The 21,998-nt window shown below is 39.9% G+C and overlaps 1 protein-coding gene across 2 annotated transcripts in view; it reads left to right on the top strand.

Annotated features, from left to right (window-relative positions):
* The window catches only part of FNDC3B (fibronectin type III domain containing 3B), a 198,013-nt gene that overhangs the window by 45,223 nt on the left and 130,792 nt on the right, over positions 1 to 21,998 (top strand). The window lies entirely within an intron of this gene.

Below are 21,998 nucleotides of genomic sequence, written 5' to 3'. Positions count from 1 at the left end.
AGCTATTTTTTTGTATTTATTTATGTTTCTATATAAGCAAGTGGTCAAGTAAATGAGTGATCTCAAAGTAGATTGAAAACTAGTAACAATTAAGTGGGTATCTAGAGGAAAAATATTTTGTTTTCATTCAGACATTGGGAGGGATAGGAAATGAGCTCAGTACAGACATGGCAGGGTGCTTGGAGAAGTCAGTTTGGTTTTGAGCAGAATTTTACATTGTTTCTTTACAAGCAGAACTCCTTAATTATGTGGGATTGAATAAAGCCTGTAATCAGTCTTTTGCTGTTTTACCTCTCAGTCAAATTGTGCAAATATGATAAATAGCACTTGTATTTCTTGTGAGAGAGAGCCCCCCCCCAATCTTTTAACAGGTCTGAAGGGAGAAGCGATAAAAGACCTTTCAGACTACATATTAATTACTGAGGGTTTCTGGCTAGTAGCAAGTACAGCTTAGAAGTGAAGCAGATACTTCCCTAGCTATAATGCTGTCTACATTGAATTCAGGAAGGTTAAATCAAAATTTAAAGGAAATAGACTTTGTGTAGCTGTACTACTAATACTGTTTTCAGTGATATTTTTTTAGGCTTATGCCATTATCTTATTTGTTGAGAAGGGAGGTAGGTGATGTTGCCTCCCACATCCTTCCCACATTTTATGCCATTAAAGAAGCAGTGTGGGCTATTCATTCAAAACCCTTTCCTTAAAAAGTAATAGCAATGAGGGGGAAAAGACAGGATAATGATAATTGTCTAGCCTGAATTGCCCCTGTATTTTGACTATGAATTTCAAATCTACTCAAGAAAACCTTGTTTCTTAGACTGTATCACATACTAAAGTCATACTGCTCAAGGATAACTGCTTTTTATTAAAATCTGGGTTAGAAGGGGTGCCTGGAGATGACCTTACACAAACTTTTGCTGTCAGAGGTGGATTGGATTGTCCACAACCTCCCAAGTTGAAAAGCTCTCTAAGGATGGAGAATGCTCCTGTGCTGCATTGCTCCTGAAGGGAAGAGTTTGTTGCTTTTATCTGTCTGAAATTTCCAGTCTTGTAATCTCTTTGCATCTTCGCTGTAGCCCCACATTTAAACAGTGGAGGAGTTTGTGGTTGTTGCTTGAAATTTCATCAGCATGGGAATGAGGAATTAATAGTTGTTCGAGATAGATGTTACAGAAGCTTCCCTGAACACCGTCCAGGATTCAGTCTTGATGAGCAGTAATAGCAGCAATTTAAAACTGCTTGTTAAGAGTTATAGCCAACATGCTGTGTGGTAAGAAATTGGAGAAATTGGTCCATGTGGCAATTAACAGAGGACTAAAGCTTGCTGCTCCTTTTATTTGAAATGAATGCTTTATATTGGTTGGTCTATTAAAAATTTCCATTGCAAATATAATTATGACATCGTTTACTGATAATGTATTTCATGCTTCAAGTGTTTTTCAGGGATGTGTTTAAATGAATGCAACTTGAAACCTTCTGGTTATGTAGTCACACCAATTTGACATGTTTGTGCCAATGGGATTTGTTTAGTAGCCATCAGCAGTCTTTCATAAAATTAAATTAGAATTTGTAGAATAGAATTGTCGTCTTTTTTTTTGGTAGAGCTACAGTATTGACTGCTGAAGCACGCACAATTATTTGTGTACACTCTTTAAGTTTGGTCTGAATTTTCTGGTATTCTTTTTATGCTAAAGGTTCAACTCCTACTTTATTGCAGCAATATAAATGTTTCACAGTAAATCCATACTTCAAACACGAAGGAGCACCTGACTGTATTGTTGGTGCTTTTTTCTTTTCTTTTTAGTAAAGTTGTATTCACAGCACAATTGTGGAACTTAAATAATGTTATTAGTGATCTATAGTGGAAGAAGCAGGAATCGGCCAGCAGATACATTGAGATTAGGTTTAGACAGTTCTGGTTTTGCTGTGCTCTGAGATGATTGTAAAAGACAGGCTTATTTTATGTGCAGTGTTTTTAGAAATTACACACACCCTTGCTCCAAAAAACCTGTAATGTATTTTTATTTGTGCTAGGGCTTTTCTGTATGTTTAAAGGTTGATGTGTTCCCTGTATGTAGGCCTGCACTTAGACAATAATGATGCGTTTTCCTTTGCTCCCACACTGCACTATGATTAGCAAGCTATGGAATAATTTTAGCAGTCTGTTTTTGGGCCGTGTCTATGCCTGTGAGCTTGTAGCTACCTACTGAATGGACAATACTCATTCTTTCTTTACTGCCACATATTCATGTGCTTGTAAGTAGTATTTATTTGTATTCGCAATATGAAGGACTACTTAATAATAAAATTGTGTGCTTCACTTGAGCTCAGAGCGTGAACACTGCTATGATGGCTTGGTTAAACTAAATTCTTTGGGAAATACAAAAGCTTCTCTTTTCTTTGGCCTATATCCTACAGGGACAGGTGACTTTGCTGTGCTTCCCCGTGGACCACTGCTTTATATCCAGGACCCTGCTGGGCTCCATGGCTCTGGCCTATCTGGGGGGGTGGCTGGGTATAATGTGCGTTAGAGGACTGAGGCAAAAATAGCAGAGAAGATGACAACTTGGTGCATCTTCGTTTGTCTTTTCACGGTTGGAAGAAGGAAACTTGCTTGAGGAAAACCTCTGTGGAATATCCTCTGTTTTAACACCCTAAAGTGTAATTATCTACTAATTGAGTAATCATTGTTTAAAAACAGAAAGAATAGTTGCACATTTGAATGTCCCAGATGTTTTGGAATATGGAAATATCTTAATTACAAAAACTTTTTTAAATTTCTCAGGGTTTTACTACTAAGGTAAATCTTCAAAAATAAAAATTCTTTTCATCCCCCACTAAGAAACAACCCTGAAATTCTATACAACTGGGATAAATGTGTGCTAATTGCACATGCCATACAGTAAAGCAAGTACTGTCTTTATTCGTGTGCTGTATTTGCATGTAGCCAGAGGGCAGCTGTTTCAGACATTGATTAAGAAGCCCCATAGGTTGTGGTGGAGACTGGATTAAGCAACTCAAAAAGGTGACAGTGGCTTGGAGAAGTTCAGCTGGTCGGTGGGCATGAAGAGTTTCCCTTGAGAAGACAGGTTTAAAGAGACTGATAAATCTGGTCTTTGAGAGAAATCCAGCCCTCGAGTAGAGATCTGTATGGCACAGTTCAGATGTTGGGTTATTTAGGGAAGCATAGGAGCAGTTCCAGGTGCTCTCACTAGGACTGGTGTTACTGGCTAATTATTAGTTGCCAGAAGCTGAATCAGGCAAGGATATGCTGCTGCCTGTGCGGGCAGGCGCACGCTTTCCTGCCTGCTTTGGCTGTTCAACACTCACTGAACATTGAGACTGACCATCTGCCCTGTATTATAAAGTGGGAATGTAAAGCACATGCTTTATTTGTGTATGATTGGATGACCAGTCTTTGTTCCTTTTCAGCCGTGTGCATATTCCTGACAAACTATTGGTATACTTCCTCCAAAAACAGGGGTATCCCTGGGAAGCAGGGGAGGAAAGCTCTGCTTGTCCTCTGCTGCCACTCGCCTTGGCTGGCTTCTAGGCTTCGACCGCAAAATCGCTCCTTGTGGGCGGATGAAGGCAAACTGATTTAGAATCTTAATTTGGTATTTTTGAGAGATGAAATGTTTATATATGTAGTATCTTCAACATTTTAAAAGCTGCTCTTTTTAAGTAGATTTGACAGATAATAAATACTTCATAAATACTTCAATACTTTAAATGCTTCATTTCCTTTTTGCTTTTTTACTGCTTAATTTTTCACAAACTCAGTACTTGGCTGTTGCTAGCTCTGCAAGGGGGGGACAAGGGCAAGATATAGCCTCACCCATTCTTTTGCTCAGCTGTAAGTGTAGACCTTGTATTCTCTTCATATATAAGATTGCTTCTAGCTAGTGCTTTGAGGTAACCACACTAAATGAAGTATAAAAGAGGGGGTGAACGTGGGTCTGATCAGCTGCAGAATGGGACTGAAACAACCTGCCTGTATTTGAATATCAATTATTCTGCTTTCTGAATTATAGAATAAATAGATTCTGGGTGAATCTGACATGTTCAGGAAATTTCGCTTTCCCTAGAGACTGCTTGAAGGCTGGTGTTTTTAGGCAGTACCTTAAGATCTTTGGTTGGAACTTCTATTGCTGCATGAGAACTGTAGCATATACCAAATTACTTAAAAATACAACACTTGGTGCATAATTTGTGGCAGTGAAACTGTAACCGAGCATCTGTTCTATGCTTTTCCATCCTGGCAGGCAGTAGTGCCAAGCTGTTGTGTGCACTGCACTGTGGTGTGAATAATATGGATGAAATGATTATTCTGGTGAAGCTTGAACTTGCTTGTCACCCATGTGTTGTTGAAAATGTATATGTACGGAGACCTTGATGCAAACAGAGTAACACTTCTATCCCTTAATTATTAGGAATTGCTCAGTTAGTACTTTCTGTTGCCATACATCTAAATGATACCCAAGCCAGGTCTCATTTTCTGCCACAAGCAAACCAGACTGAGCTTTCTGTTCTCTAATTTTCTGTGTGTATGTGTAGCATGTGAAAAGCCTGTAACAAAGAGAGAAGAAAGAAGACTAGTAGAAAAGCACCTGGTGTGAGAAAAACAGACCTTCTTGGTGTACTCTGTCTAGCTCATGCTGTTGAAAATGCCCTCTTGGAACTTATCTCTTGTCTTTGTACAATATCACAGCACTATGTTTGGAATAGTGGAGCACAAAATTTGTGTGCAAAGAAAACAAATATGATTTCTTTTCATTACCATTCTTTAATTCTGGCATTGCAAAGGTGAACTAGGCTCTGCATTAAATGGACTTTTGTGATGTTTTCAAGGACAGGATGATGATGTGCAGTGTCATGGAATGGCTATAGCTATGTTTAAGTGTGAATATCTGTGTAGTAGACAAGAACCTAAATTGCCTTTGGGTGGTTACATTTTGAAATGAAAACAGGATAATAAACATACGCAAGTTACTGATAACGGTATTTGGTTGTGGTGCTATTTTCAACTGTTTTGCCATTGACCCTGAGCTTGAAGCAGTGCAGGGCCCCTGCTTGTTCTTACCTTGTAAAACAAAGATTGCATGGATTAAGTTTTAGTGCTGCATTTTTTTTCCATGGCTCTAAAAGCGAGTAACTCAAGAGAAAGGCCAAAAGTATGCTAAAAATCTAGCAGTGGTTTCTCAAATGAAAGATTTCCTGGAATTATTATTTGCTTAATTTGGTGGGTGGGTGTGGTAATGCAAAAGAATGGATAATGTTAAAATCTAAATAGCTGTAGATTTATGTAGGAATAGTGTGTGTGTTTTTGTCAGTGAAATAAGGCTGTTCAGTTTAGTCTAAGCAAACAAAAGTTTATTTTTTTTTTTTTTCCCCTTTAGTATGAGATGGGAAGCGAGGAAGTGAGTCACTTTCTTGGAGGGAAGGAAAGAGTTGAGAATAGATGGGTCATCGTGTAAGCAAATGAGTGATAACTGTGGTGTCTTGCTGGGTGGGGAGGAGGCACCAGGAGGAGAGAAGTTAAGGGCACACACGTGGAACCTGTTGGTGGATGTCCGATTAAAGACTGGGAATGAAAGAAGCTTAATGAGATGGAAGAAAGAGCAGGTTCAGGTAGCCGACTGTTTTTAAGATGCTGCAAGCTTACCTGCTGCATCAGCTGCTGACAGTGTCTATCTCCATGGCAGAGGCAGCTGTGATGGGTTGATCCACAGTGCACCTGCCTTGTTTTCTGCCTGGGATGAAGGTAGTAGCAGCACCCAAAATCGTGTTACTTCTGTTTCCAGAAGGCTGGAAATACAGTAATCAAAGGGCAGCTTGTGCAGTCTGAGGGGAGAGTGTATCGTGGGGCTTAGGGCAGCCGCTGGCTGTGCACTGGTGAGAGCTGGGGTGCAGGGCGTTTGGGCTACTGCAGTACCTGCTGTCTTACCATGGCATCTGCTGAACTGTCAGAGTTTGGTCCTTGATGAAATTTAAATAAATTGATTTTTTACTGTTTTCAAAATACGCTGTAAAGCATTGCGTTGATCAGAACATAGAATTCTGCGAAGCAGGAAGAGACGCCATCCCCTTGAGCAGGTCTGTCTTCTGTCTGACCTTTGTCTGCATGAGGTCTCACTCCTGGGACAGAGAAAGAGCTTCTGGCGGCACAGCTACCGGAGTGCATGAGGTGGAGACAGGGTAGCCATGCTTTGGCTACGTCAGGGAAGGGAGAGGTGAAATGCAGGGTGAGCTCTGATTTTGTTTCTGCTTGTTTGTCCAAAGTGTTTCATCTCTGTCCACCATCTCTATGCTGGTCTACAGCCTAGTTAGGGGATATGGAAAATTTTCTGTAGGAAACGTAGTTTCAGTTTAGGTTGTTGTAGTCATTAGGATTTGGAACAAAATGGTCTGTGTATAGTGGTGCTTTAAAATACAGCAGCTCTTTTGATATTAAATAGCTTTTGTTTACATTTTTTCTTACTAAATTTTTGTTCAATTTCACCCCCTTTTACAGTAAGGGCCCTTTTCATCCTAATGTTTAAAAGCGAATTTCTTGCTATTTGTTTACATAATCTTAATTGACTCATGTTATTTGATGTTTAGATTTAATATTTGATGGAAAACTCAGGTCTCCAATACCCATTGGGCTCCCTGGTATATCGATGTTTTTAAATAAGTTTTTGGCTTAAAGTTCAGTGAACAGGCAAACAATGAAACATCTGCATAATTCTCCAGCACAAAAGTGTAGTGGAAGGATTCCGAAAGAATCCCATATAGCTAACAAGCCTTTGCTGCATTGGCCAAAATATTTGTTTCTTCCATCACCAGGGTCCATCCTTTAGAGGCATTGTTGCCATCTTCTAGCTTTCTTTCGCTTCAGTGTGGTGGCAAGCTTGGCTCTTTAGCCCTGACATGTCCCCAGATGGGGGTTCACTTGTGCCCTTCCAGTTGGCATATGGTCCATGGTGCACTGCATTGTTTTTCAAAGATACACCTACAGACCACCAGTTCTTAATACCTAACCACATAATTATAACAGATACTGTTAGCTTAGTATTTTTTTTTGTTTTCTTATTGTTGCTCTATTATTAAACAGAAAATAGCAGAATCTGCAGTGGAGCCGTTTATCCTCTTTGCTCTTTGTGGTTGTTCCACCTGTATTTCAGATACGGACTCTTTGGCCTTTTAGTATTCAGTCATCTTTAGAAAACTGAAGTCCTGATTTTGTATCATTTATTCCTTCTGTGTAAAATCTGTAACTTTAATGCTTCCATACCTTTGTGAAACTTGTGTTGAGATCTTCTGTGAGAAGAGGGAACAAAGGGATGCTAACTCAGGGGAGATTTTTTTCCTTGTTACTGTCGGTAAAGCCAATCTCTTCCATCTCGCAGGTTTTGTTTTTAGCACACTGCAATAAAGTATAGGAAACTATGTAAGAAGCCAAAAGTAAACAATAGGGTGCTTTGTTTATTGCTTGAAGAATCTTAGCTTCTCCATTCTAAATCTGATAATGCTGAGAGTAATCATGGACATTTTTTTTGCATGTGTGCAGATTAAATCTTGAATAAGACACGCCCACACAAGTAGATTTGGTGTATAGAATATCCGGTCCTTTAAAAATCTTTCACCTAATATATAGTAAGTTGGTAGCTATTATTTACTATAACTCCACTGATACAAGACAAAAGGGGAAAAAACCTTGACATATAACTGAATCTGAACTTAATCTTTCCAAATCCTGAAGCTTGAATGTTTTACAGTGCACACTGTGAGGAGAGCAAGGGAGAAAAATACTGCTGAAACTGGAAATGTTTCTTGAACATTTTGAAATGTGGAAACTCTATAAACATTTTGTAAGACCATTGATAAAGGTCTGCATCTGCATAGGCTTGGAGGGACAGTTGCAGCCTTTCCCGACCCTGCAGCCTCTTCCCGGGAATGCTGTGCTGCCTGCACTGCTGCACGCCTCTGCTCCAGCCATCCTGGGATGTGAGCCAGCAGCCAGCGCCGCATCCTGCTGACGTGGCCAAGGAAAGGGGCACAGGATGAATCAGCAGCAAGATGAGAAATAAAATAAGACTCTGACTATTCCAGTTTTGTGTGTGTATATATATACACACACACACAACTGGAATATATACATACACATACATACATATATATATTCCAACATGTATATAAAAATGGGATGTCCTGCTTCACAGTGGAACAACATGTAAATGAGCAGAGAAGAAGTTAATGGAGTTTGTCTATCAGTGAAATGAAGATTTTTGTCATCTTTTTGAATGCCTAAGAATTTGCTGCTGGGAAGTGCGTTTGTCTCCAGGATTAGGACAGCAGACTTTAAAGACAAATGTTAGACCATATGGTCTTGGGCTATAATTTCAAACTTTTTGGTTTTGTAGATATGCAGGGCTTACATTTGGGGTTTGTTTGTATCCTTATTTTACTCTGTGTGTGTGTATGTATATATATATATATATGTCTGAAAGGATCAGTAAGTTTGGTACATTTGAACTTAATTCAAAGGGCAGTTTGAAAGGCAGTGTCTCATACCAGCATGCTATCAGTTTTTAAATGGCTCTCCATATCTGTTGATCTCTCCCCAAAGCGTATACAGCTTGAGTGAGTGTAGTGGTAGAAACAAGCCCAACTCTGCAGGAACGCTTGAGTTGTCAGTGTTGATTCTGCTCAAATGCAAATAATCCTTCAAGTGCATACCCAGTACATTGCAATCAATAGTGTCAGGATTTTATAATCCAAGATCCACATTCTTTACTCAGTCTGCTTGGACTACAGACATTGCAAACACATTAGTCAGCAATTTTAGTCTTTTTAAAGTGTAATAGTACAGCTATAGTAATAAATTAGTAAAGCAATTATATTCAGTTTTCTTAATCTGAAGCAATTATATTAATTGGCCAAAGAGTCAAGAAATTATTCTGTCAGCCTCATTAGATTCCATTACTCTTCCTTGCAGGCAGATGTTTTGGTTTCTTATACTTTTTATTCTTACTTGATTTTAATTCAAGTTTGTTTTGTACATGCGGTGAAAACTGTATATGGTGCGATACGATTTGCAGAGTTAGATAAAGATTAGCATTTACAAAATAAAGCTAAAATGAGCTGTTATAACCAGAAATAGCTGTTTCTATAATTTTATCAGAGATGTCTTACCCAGTTTTTCAGTCTCCTCAAGAGGAAAAAAAAACCACAAGGAAGTAGGAAGCAGGACACCAAGAAAGATGAGAAATGTACAGGTATCCTGGTTTTGTTATACTGTGAGATTTGTCTTGGGTAAAAGATCGGACAAGTCTCCATGCGTTGTGGGACATTCCTCTGAAGAGCTTGAAAAGAGAATTCTGGTAATTGAAGTCCTGCCTGTTCCTCTTGTCAAAACCGGAAGAAACTGTTGTTGCAATTAGTACTAATTTTGATTTAAAGAGAATGTTACGCAAATGAGAGGAACAATTAACCCTTCAGATCAGTTCTGCCACAGACTCCTTCTGCAAAGCTTGTGCACTGTGTTGCTAGCTGTCCATGTAAATTGACTTAATACCTTTACATCACTTCAAGGAAGGGCCTCAGGCTACAATTGTATAAATTTGTCATGTTTAACCTGTTCTTCAGTTCAGACTTCCCAGTGTAAAAGACATTATCTCTTTTTGGTCATGTTTTTTCCCAGATTATGCTGCCTTGTAAGGGACTTGTGGTGTTTGTTTGGCAGGCAAGTTGTTAAAACATAAGCATCTGATGCTGAAAAGCCATTGTACTGTACAAAACGATGCTCCTCTTGCCTCTAATGATATCCTTTCTGTATTTTAGCACATCAAGAGCTATTTCCTTGCAGGAAAGGAAGATTATATTCTCTATCAGGAGAGTTCTGCCAGTTCTGTAACTTTTATTAACATCATATGTTCCACTGTGGATGCTTGGACTTGGCGTGGTAAATATTTTGATGGTATTTATAAAAAGGCTAAGGTGGGCATTGCCTTCTATGTAGTCAGACTGACAACCCAGGAAAACAGGCATTAAGCAGCAGGCTTAAAATGCAGACTTCTTTGAGTTGCCCATTTGAGGGATCAAGGGGGAGATGGGAAGAAGCTTGGTAGCTGTTTCAAAGTAATTGTACCTGGAGCTTCATTTAGGGGGCTGTAGCTGAAATTCTCTTGCTGAGGGAGGCAGAAGATATTGCCTGTGGCAGCTAGACAATTGTCTACCGGTTAATTGTGAAACTGGGGTTGGAGATGTATATTGGGGATGTAGATGTTGCACACATTTTAACTTCTAATCATTACAGGGCTTTTTTTCTTGTTATGCTTCTTATTTCCAATTTTAAAACAAATTTCAACTTGGATAAGTGATAATCATGAATTGGCTTTAAATGTCTTGATGGTAAGGAGCGTTAATTAGATTGTTAGTTGCTTTTGCTGAATTTTAAATTGAATTTAAATTGTCGCCATAGAAAAAAGAAATCTGTAGTGGTGGTTGGAAGCTGTCTGAATCAGCTGTTGATTCTGCTGTTGTCAGATTTCTTGGGTTGGGTAGCTTTCACTCTGACAGTCTAAGCTCTTCTATATTTAGATACAGTCTATGCGATCATATCCTCAAGTCTTGTTTGTTCCTTCTGCACCAGTGTTTTCTTGTAGTCACTGCAGGTGGTAGGTTCTGTGCCTGTGACATTAAGAGATCATTTTCTGTATCATGAATTTTTTTTCATTAATATAGGTATTAAAAATAGATGTTATCAACAGAAACAGATTGCTGAGTTGGCTTTGTAATGGAAGCGTCACTGGCTTCAAAACAAAAAGGAAAGTAAGAAGCCCACTCAACCACTTTATCCAGTTTGAAACTGCATAGCTCTGGATAACCTGGAAGACTGTAGATGCTAACCGCTAGCATTGGTAATAGTTATTTAAAGTAAATCTAGAATCTGAATTTTTATTCTAAAATGTTTGAGGCATATGGAATTAAAAAAAGAACCTGTACTGTAATTTACTCATTTGAACACAGCAACACTTAATATTTTATTTTTTTAATGGGTCAGAGAGCATTGAATAGTACTTAAAAAGTAAGCTATTCCTGGAGATGAGTAGAGTTTTTATTTGGTTTTTTTCAACATTCAGCACAAGACCAAATTCTTTGTCATAATGTGTGCAATTTTTTTTCATTAATGTAACCCCTGTGTGTTATTACGTAAAGCTGCAGGATTCTGCAAATGCCTTGTTTGTAAGCTGTGTTTGATTATTGCTTACAAGTTCTTGACTTCTTCATTATCTTATTAACAATTTTGATGGTGTGGGTTTTTTTCTTGCTGCTGGTTTTATGTAAGCTATCCCTGTTGTGTCTTTTGGGAGTGGAATTGGGGGAACATTTGAATGTAGATGGCTTCTTGGAAGCAGCACATTCTCCTCTGGGTTACTGATAATTCTCTGACAATGCCTTCCATAGGAGTTTTTAAAAAAATATTGAGCAGCACAGGAATCTATTAACTCATTTTGCATGTGAAGTATTGCAAGTTACTCATTAGCAGGGTTTATTTTTTCTTCTTTTGGGAAGTGAAGGGCTTGTGACCCCCACAGGTGTGAAAGAAGGGAGACCTATGTGGAAATCCTGATGTAAGACTTTGTCAGCAAAGTATATTCTTCTTCTTGTTGTGATAGAAGAAGGCTTCGCTGTTGCCAGTGCTGGCTAAGCAAGAGTCTTCATTTTATTTTAGCTCAAAATACTTGTGTTTGTGTCTATACAGCTCTGAAGCAAAGATGCCCGAGTAACTGTATGGCTGATAGCTGTCTACGTCCTGCGTATCCGAACATCACCTTTTAAGTCATGTATGTGTTAAGAGAGGCTATACTGTGTTATTTATTAAAGTCCAGCCTAAAATTCTAGAAACTCTTATGGTTTTGATAATCACACCTGATGCTGCTAAGGGTCAGATTTTTCAAGTACCAATTTGCCTGGGTCGCTACAGCTGACCTTGATGTGACAATATCAAATACTATTTTTATCACAGCAGACGATATTATCTCATCATAATGGTTTTGAACATATCTAGCTGAATTGTTTTGGATGTTGGAGAATGATTCTCAAGTGTGTGTGCCAGAGCCTTTGAGTTTGACAGGGCTCGGAGGAGTAGGGTAGGGCTGAGAAACTAGCAGGATCCTTCCAGTCCAGTTCCCAGCACTTGCTGCCTTCAGGTTTATCTTAGCTCAAGCTCAAACAAGTATTTGTGCATGAGTGTGTATATATACTTATATATAAGGTACATAAATATGTAAATACATATTTGTTTATATATGGTTGTTTCATCACCTTAAGACTTACTCAGCTGTCCAAAGCTGGTCCAAGGATGGCTTTCCTTTTGGTAAAGTTTTTCTAGTCTTTGATAACAGCATGAAAATTGCAAGCAAGAGCCGTTGGGTGATTTGCCTGCAGGTTTTTCACTGAAGATTCGTTAAAATTACTTGACAAGTTAGAAGCAATTTGCTTTCCTTGGGGGAGAATTCTTATATTTGGAGTGTTTATCTGTCATCTGCAAACTGGAATGAACATAATCGGTGGCTAATTGTTTGCAAGAACTGTGAAATACAATTACGAAGAGTTAAGCTGAAACCGATTGTGTTTATGAAATCTAGCATAAGAAATACTATATTAATCCTGCCTCAATTCCAGGAAATGCAATTAGTATAATTAAGACTATCATATTGTAATTTTCTTGGCGACTAGGTGCTTTGGCAGCTGCTTTCCCCCACCAGTGTGGTTGGAGCAGTGCGTGTTCCTGTTGGTGGTGCCTTCTGCTGCCACTGCCAAGGGAGTTATAAAATTACTTTATTTATCCCTGTTGTGAGGCAGAGGAGACGTGACTTTTGTTGAGTGGAAAAAGTGTTCGAACTCCTGCATTTCAGCTCCTCACTTGTGGTCCTGGTGTAATTTTGCAGGCTGTGTTCACATGTGGTAGGGGCATCTGGAAGCCCCCTCTGCAAGCTGAGGAAAGTGGAAGATTTGGGACCCCTGAGTGGTCTTTCTCAAACATACAGGTTGCCAGTTGGAGTTGCACTGAAGCTGCTCAAAGGTTGCAGTTTGCTTACTGGTCGCTGCCAGTCCTGCCTCAACAGTGCACGGGAACCTCCGTACTCCACCTTATAGTGGTAACCTGGAGGCTGTAACACCCCCTATGTAGGAGAGGGCATGGGAGAGACACCATCAGATACTGTCACATGGACATGGGGCTGCAGTTAGGACAGATAGGTACAGTAGATGAGTACTGCAATTAGACTCTCATTAATGTAGATAAAATAGTTTTCATATTTAAGTTAACTTAAGCATGTTTAAATAGGCCTTAGGAGTAGTGATCATAGGTATCTCTGTGTTGGTAGGAAAACCTTGAGCAGTTATGGACCAAAACTCTTTAAGTTAGCTTTTTGTTGAATGTATTTTGCTGATGGATTTGTTGCAAAATGTGTCCAGGTGAGAAAAAAATTAGCATGTAACATAGTTGTTGTTGCAGCAGTCCCTATGCCCTCCTGTGAATGCATGCAATTAAGGGATAATCAGCATAATGCCTACTTTGAGCTCTTCTTAATGGTTTAATTGCTTTTCGGAGTTAAATCAACACTTTATGCTTATTTTACAAAATTTTCCCTTGGGAGCTCGTCACATGGAGGTGTGTGTGCATGTATTTATTTTTGAAATGTGAAGAATAATTGGTCATTTAATTAAGCTTCTTAAGTTCTCTTTTGGGATGTTCTGTGTTTTTATGAGCTGCTCAAATAACTGATGTGTCAGAGTAGACGAGGTAAGAGAGGCAACAAATTTGTCAATTGGAAAATGAATCTGCAGGTTCATGTTCTAGGTGATTATTCCACGGTTATGTGGATGTCTGTCTCTTGTGTTCAGAAGGGTCAGTATCTGTTTTTTCTGTACTTTGTTAAATGCTTGACCAGTTTCAAATTACTGTGAGAGCTCCAGATGTGAGGTTTGACATCTCTCCAGAAGGATGGCAGAGGTCAGTCCCTGGATAATACAGTGCCATGGGTACCTGCCAGTTGGAGATGGGAGCAGATGCATCCCTTCTGTGGGTACTGCGGCTGCCCAGGCTGGCAAACCCAAGCATGCCAGGCTATGTTGGGATTTGCCCACCTGGGTGGCTGCAGAGATACTTCCCTCCCCCATTAAAACTGGGTGCTGCCCTGGAGCACACCCATAGTTTCTGTATAGATCAATGTACTTGGAAAGCAGTAGGAAACAATGTTGTCTGGTTCTTGTAATCCTTTCCCCCCCTATTTATTTTCATTCTGTACATTTTTCTTTTTTGAAGACACCATCTGTGTATATCATGTGTATCAACATGCCCATTAGAACTGCCTGGAGCCTGCAGAAAATATTACATGGCTATCCCTGCTAATATTTAAAAGGTTTTGTCTTTGTAAAAGCTCACCTACCTTAGAATATTTGTAAGGGATATTTGGTATCTTCTTTTTTATTACCTGCCTTTCCAGAAACTGTCTGCTCTGCCAGGGTACTTGAGTTCACTTTGAGTTTTACTGGAATTTGCTTCTTATGAAAGGTCTGCACGCTCCTCATTGAGTTGGTGCCCCTTGTTCAGTACTGACATTATTAAGTACAGGAATTGAATGTTTTCCTGATAGCTTCCCAGCCACGGAGTCCTGACTTACAAAATGGTTTTGGGGAGGGCGCACTTACTACATAAAGGGGTTCTCCCTTTCCTTCACATAGAGTATTTGATAGGTTTCCTTCAAATGGTTTTAACTGCTGAATTAATTAATATGCTACTTAAGATTGCATTTAAACAAAACTGCCATAACAGTCTGCCTTGTTACTTAACTGGCAGTGTAGTGCTAACTTCAGTTTCCAGGTGTGGTCCCCACTTCATGCTGCTGTTTGTAAATACGATGCTAAGCAACTAACCTGATGCTATTTTGAAGCCAATTGTGATGTTAGACACTTACAAGAATAATCTCTGTAGCTGATGCTATGAATGTTTGCGTGTGGGTGGTGGAGCTGTACAAATGAGGTTTGTTTGTTTGTTTTATTATTTATGACCAGAGGAGTAAACTGAGAAACTTTACGGTCTGCTGAGTCTTATTGAGGTTGGCTGGTTTGGGTGAGCATGCAAACTATAGCAGAGCTTTTTATCCAGCTCTGAAAATTCAAGTTGTCTTTGGAAGCTTAGTTACATCTCGGAATATGGCAAGATATTAAATTGAGAGAACTTGTTGTGGTGAGGCTTGTGGAAGTAGTAGACATAATTATTGCTGTGAATGCTAATGGTGTTACAGTAGTGCTAATCAAGCAGAAATATTTGTCCTGCAGAACATATGGAAGCATCCCAGGTGTGTTTTAGTGTAAGCTAGGTGTTTGAAGAAGAAAAGAGACGGAGGGGAAAGAAGGGCAAAAAAACACTCAAATGGCCAGAAAACCCCTCCGATGTATCAGATCTGCTGTCATAAGATGCATTTTCCTCCTCTCCACTTCAGCTGTTCCTCTGCAAGCGGGGCTTAACTCTTCAGAAATGCAGGGTGTGTTCAAAGGTTTGCAGCTTATCTATTGATGCCTTCTCTTCATTTGAACTATGTCATTCTATATGTTAAAATAGCATAAGCTTGCTTGTTTGTCAGGGTGAATCCAAGGCTAAAATTCTTGACAAGCACAGCAAATTAAACAAATTAGACTAAATTTCATCTTTAAGGCTGTCCCAAATACCTGAGCATCAAATTTGAGTGCTCTGTTTTGTGTTACGTAATACACACAAAAGGAAAGAAATAGAGGTTTACATGCCGACATCTGGGATTTACCAACTACTGCTCATTTACGTGGTTATTTCCATTCTATACATAGCCAAAAAAGCTTATGCATAAAATGAGTTAAGTGAATTAGGCAGTTATTTGAGCCAGTTGCTATGCTAGAAATAGATCTATAGCTGTCTTCTAATGCAGAGCTGTGTAGTTGCAATATTCCTTCAATGCTACTGTGTCTCCTCTGCTTGCAGCGTTTTAAAGCCCCTGTTTCATCGCTGTAGGAGGCGTATTGCAAGGACTGCTTTGAATATCCAATTTAGAGCATTACTTTTCTTGCTTTATTCTTACTTTAAGATGGGTGTGCCAGGCAGATGTGGTCAGTCTGATCTGACCAGGGTTAGTGAGCTGCTAAATGCAGTTTCAGTAAATGTCTGGACAGTTTTAAATGGAACTTTTTATAATTAAAAATGTAAGAAGAGTCATTAAAGCAGTGGTAATTATGTTCTAAGTACAAGTGCAGTTAGAGACTGAAAAATTGCCTTTCAAACCAGATAGCCCTTAAAAGCTGATGGCATGCAACATCGCTGATAAGGAACGTGAGTCTCTTCTTTAAGCCATGCGTGCTTCCACTTTGCTGTCATCAGAGCTGTTCATATTTTCAACAGTTTGTAGCAGAGCTTGCTCTCCCCATGCTTTCCACCAGCCAAGTGAAAGCAACTCTTTTGTGTCTTCCAACACATGGTTACAGTTGCTGTGTGTGGAGCTGACATTGTGACTCCCTCTGGAGACAGACAGTGCTGCTCCCCAGTGAAAAGTGCCTGTGAAACCTGGCCAGAGCAGTCACAGGCTCAGCGAGGCAAAAGCTTTATGTTAAGTTGCATTGCCAGTTAGCCTGCTTGAGTTTGAGCAAATTTGATCTAATTCTGCCATATTCTTTTGATGTTTTTGATTCTATAAAGTCTAAGAATTGATACTTGGAATATGCTTCTTGGTTATTAGTGTGCATCTTTAATGACCACAGTTTAGTCTCAAAAACTTTTCCTCTGGAGAACTGTCTATATCTAGTGCTTGGTTTGTCAGGACTGTCCTGAAGCTCTTGTTGAAGTAGCCTGTAAGCATCCATGTCTGTTATTCTGTTAATGCTGGAGTTGTCAGAAATAAAATGTCTGTAGCCAGATTGCATGCAGAAAGTAGATTGGTGTGTACAGTATAAGTGTTCTTTATTGCTACAGGGGACCTTGATAAAAACAGATGTCTTAAATGGGTAAAAGACCTAAAGACATGTCTGTCTTTAGCTTCACTTTTGTTTCGGGAACGGAAATCAGTATTTGTGTTCAATCATACTATATTCTTCTCCAACCTTCCCCGACCTTCCTTGACCTTCTCGGTCAGAACCCACTGCTTCATGCTCAGCAGACAGTGCTGTCTGAACTGATGTGTTCATTTGGTCTCCATAGTTTCTTGAGGCAGTGAGCACCTTTAGGAATGCTGTGTGAAAAATCTTTCCTTTTATTCATTCTAAACTTGCTGCTGGGTGATGGCACTCAGTACCCTCAATAGTGTGTTCTGAGTGGTGCACAGAGTTGTTCACTTTTCACTTTCCCCAGGGCACTCATGATTTTATGCGTCCCCGTCTTTGTCTCTTCTGTGCAGAAGAGCCACAGCTTTGGAACACTGAGCTGATTAAGGAACTGCATTCCCAGCACGTTGGCTCAAAATTTTAAAGTCATGACTTCCAGCAAGACTCATTTTCACAAGAAACATGCTGTATAGACTAGACAGTGCATTTCTGTCGACAGACAGTGGTTTAGAATTTTGGAGTTAACAAAACCCTACAGAAACCTGCAGAGAAAGGTGCTTAATTTTTCCCAAAATCTCCAGTCCCTTGTTTTTTGATTTCTGCCCTGCACTCCCAGACCTCACTGCCCGTTGGCATGTGTGTAGCAGCTGTTGATGCTCATAGCAGTCTGTGTTCCCTTCCACTGACTTGGCATCGTTCACTTGCTGGGAACCAAGTAACTTTCAGATTTACAGTTAGGTACAAGGTTTCATCAGGTTACAGTGTTTCTGGTATTTCTTTTCCCAAAATATCTTTGTGCTATTGGTTTGTTTGAGCATTTATATATAAAGAAGTGATGTAAATGTTGTTGTCAAAGGAATGCAAAGGCCCGGTTCTCTACCAGCTGTAAAAAGAAGGAATGCTAAAGGAATGGCAAGAAGATGCACCAGGAGAGATTTAGGTTGGACATTAGGAAAAGGTTCTTCCCCCAGAGGGTGGTGGAGCACTGGAACAGGTTTTCAAGGAAGCAGTCACAGCACCTAGCCTGACAGTATCCAAGAAGCATAGATTGCTAAAATATTTTTTTTCCTTGCATATTCTTTTCAGTACATTTACCAAGTGTTACCTAAGTTGCCATGCCTTAGAAAGCTGTGAAAAATTCTTTAAAAGTGGATTCATCTTAGGATAAGCATTGATTTATTCTGGGGAGGCTGACTTGAATTATCTCTAATTGGTAGATTATTGGTCCATTAGATTGTTAATGACTCAGTCTAATGCTACTGTTGGTTCTGCATTTCTGTTCACAAATCCTTTTTTACCTTGAGGTATCCTGCCTGTCATTCACATCAAAATGAAAACAAGGTCTGCACTTTTGTGTGCTCCATTTTAAAGCTAGCAGGAGGATTAGTATGGGCCCCGTTATTTATTGACCTCCCATCGTCTGTTTAGCAACTCGGTGTCTGGCTGTGTGAGCACATTCTCCTCCCTTGTGGAACCAGTTGCTTCCCAAGGAGCAGGGAAGATGCTATCTCAGTCATGGCACTGGGGTTCTATGCTGGCACAGTGCTCACAGCTGTGCTGCTTGGGCTAAGGCCTTGTGGTGGGAGCAAATGGACATCCTGCACCCACACTTGCACCGCTACTGCCTTCATGCTGGGTGATGCTTGGTTTCACAGGCTGACCATGGCTGAGGGTGCTATATGGATCTGAAGGCTGTAAATCTGCCCTTTTCTTGGTCTGTATGTGAGACAGAGAAGCAACTAAATTGGTGGTTTGGTATAAACATATCTACTATCTGTGCATGTATGAATTTTTGCCCCACAGCTTCATTTGCATTGATTAAGGTGAAAATCTGTACATTAGATGTTTCTGTTTGTCCTTGAATGAGAGCACCTCAAAAAGACACGTTCAAATATAAGTTTTTCCTATCTGTGAATTAATACTCCTTTCCAGTTGGCTGTTTTTCCTTTCCTCATTTGCGCTTCTGCTTGTGTTTGAAATCTGGAAATCTTCTTGTTGGCCTTTAAGTGTCTTCTTGAAACTGATGGGGTTTTTTTCCCCCTATGATATATCACCACTGGCTTCATTTCACTGGTGCACACAGGTTGCTGTCCTGTTAGCTGTTGTAGTGTATTTGCTGGAAGCGGAGGGTTTTGTTACCTGTGGACAATAGAAGGCTCCTCAAGGTGTCTGCCAGCAGCAAGAGCCAGCTCCCCATCTGGCCTGCTTACAAAGGGTCTCTGTGCTCAGGTTCTTCTGTAGCTTTACAAAGTCTGAAAGCTGAGCTCTAAGGGGAAAAGGCACATAAATTCCACGTTCAGCCTGCTAGTTGAGTGTTGTGAAGGGGAGCAGTGGTGCACCTGTAGCCTGATTTAAGACATTATTGTATTGTTACCATCTTGACAGACGTAGGCCATAGTATTTCGTTTTGAAATGACTTCCTAAGATATTTGGTGTAACATCACTCTTGGATGAGACAAGGGAGTAGAAAGCAAAAACTATAACCTCGTGCACTGCGATGTTCCTCTAACTTGCAGTTATAGTCTGTGAGCATTGATGACAAGTTATTTTCAAGCAGGATTTTATCAAGGGAGGGGGAATGATGTTTTCCTCTACCTAGGGCTCAGATTGAAGCAGGCAGTGGTGATAGCTTCTCAGCCTTGCATGTCTTTATGCTAAAACCTCAGTCAGCACTAGCCTTGCTCTCAGCTTAGGCTGAATAAGCGTTTGGTCTTTGTGTTTTGCCAGTGGGCAGTTGCCTTAATGCCAGAACACATTTTGATTTACAGTGAAAAATACATACATGGCAGGGAGAAACAATTTCTTTTGACATTCCTTGAAGCAGAAACAGCTGCATTGAACTTATTTATTTCTTTGAAAAGCACAGTGGCATCTCCCTTGATAATCAGAATTACAGCTGAGCATGAACAGCAGGGCATAGTTCTGTGTGGAGTCACTTAGTGAAGTGTTGCAACATAGATTATCTGATGTGAAACAGCTGTATTCATTACTAATAGAGCAATTTGACAAAACACCAACATGGATTTTTCCCACAATAGCAGATGTGTTGAGTCCACTGCCATCCCCCTCCCCAGATTGCCAGCATCTGTGCGTCATGTCATGCTTCTAGGTGCGGCATTGCCATAGAGCCTGCCAAATGGATGCATTTATTTTAACTGTATGATGAAATAGTTATGTTGGGTCCAACTGGGATCCATTGGCTGGAAAATTTTAACAATTTGGAAGAAAAGGTTCTTCCTTCTTATTACTTATTACTTAATAATAAGTAATAATAATAATAATAATTACTTAATAAGGTTTGTGGATGCAAATGCATCTTAGCTTCCCAACACATGCCACACACATCCCTTCTTTTTTTCTTACTGTCAGCTGTTAAACAGACGGTATAGGCTTCATAATTAACTGTACTCCTCCCAAGTTCTCCCTGAGAACAGCGTAGCTGTTGCTTAACTTGCATGTGGGAAAACACGTGGGTTATGGGACAGTAATGTGAGGTTCTGGACAGTGAGGATCCGCTTCACTTCTTTCTCCATCTACATAACTTAGTATGTTATTCCATGTTTAAATTCTTTAGTAGAAGCTCCTGTAATAACAATAACTTGTTTAGAATTAAACTAATGTATAATAGAGGCCATCTACATACATTAAATGGAATCAGAAAGAATATTGCTGTGGGGGGAGGTTATTGGCCTTTGAAGTGAGAGGAGAGGAGCAGGCAGAGCAACAGGGACTGTGCAGGGAGCCGAGGGAGGCACATGTCTTCGGACACTTCAGAAAGAGAGCTTTGATTTATTTCTGTTGTTTGTGAAAAATAGCAAAGTCCTCCTTGGTGAAATGCAAGGTATTAAATAGAAGAATGTGACCCTAGTTACTTTTTTAGAAGACAGAATGATACTTTCCTCTTCACATCAAAGTACAGAGACAATTTCATTTCCAGTGTCCCTGCAGTGATGTTTTTCTCAGCTGACTAACACACTGAGGCTTGCTTGATTTCTCAGATTTTTTTTTTGTGAGTGTTCTCTGATATTTGATCACTGTGCCTTAAAAGCAATTAATTTTAAAACCTTGTTTTTGTATTAGCCTACCAATAGTTGTCACTACATATTTCACTGTAAGTGTATTTGTTGAAAAGAAATGAAGAGCACAGAAGGTAAGAAATCAAAGAATCTGAAAAATCTGGTGGGCTCAAGGAACCCTAAAATGAAATAACTGAGAGAGTTTTCCTTCTGGTTCACTTGTTGGTCTGATAAATGACCAGAGACTCTTACGTTTTCATGTAACTTCACACATTTACTTGAAGTGGACAACGTGGGTATTCAGCCACCTGGGTTGCCTCCATAGCCATAAGGGCATCCCCAAGGGTGCCTTAGACAACCAGAGGCAGAGACAAGGGTGTTCATGGGCACCTCAGCAGCTGAAAGTTCAGTGAGATGGATTTGGATTAAGGTCTTTGCGAAGTTCAGCTTTGTGTGAAGCTAATTGGGATGCTCAGACCTTGCTCAACTCCTCTAATGTGGGCTTCTTTAGCGTGAGCTGGGGAGCGCTGCTTCAGTGAGCATTTCGGGAAGGATGTGCAGCTGCTTCTTTCCAATTGCCTGCATTGGAAATAAGCTCTTAATTTTCAAGAATGGTAAGGGTATAGCCATGATGCTCCATCAATCAAATATAATACAGCTAAGATGTAAAGAGCGTTTTTGCGTCACAGGATGATGATTTGGGGCGACTTTGCTGGCAAATGGTCTAAAAAAACCATATATGAGCATCTTATAAAATCTTGAGAGTGTGAAATAGAGGAGAAACAAAGAGCTTTCTAACGGGGACTTTTGGTAGCCCAGCTCTTGCTGAAACCCAAGTATTCTGGTTACCACGGCAGCGTTTTCAGGCAAACGAGGTCGGGAGTCATGTTGCAACCTACAAATGCTGCATGGGAAAGTGCTGGT

Source organism: Cuculus canorus, chromosome 9, assembly GCF_017976375.1.
Source record: "Cuculus canorus isolate bCucCan1 chromosome 9, bCucCan1.pri, whole genome shotgun sequence".
NCBI lineage: Eukaryota > Metazoa > Chordata > Aves > Cuculiformes > Cuculidae > Cuculus > Cuculus canorus.
Note: the sequence above shows the minus strand (reverse complement) of the source record. Positions and strands in the feature narration are given on the sequence as shown.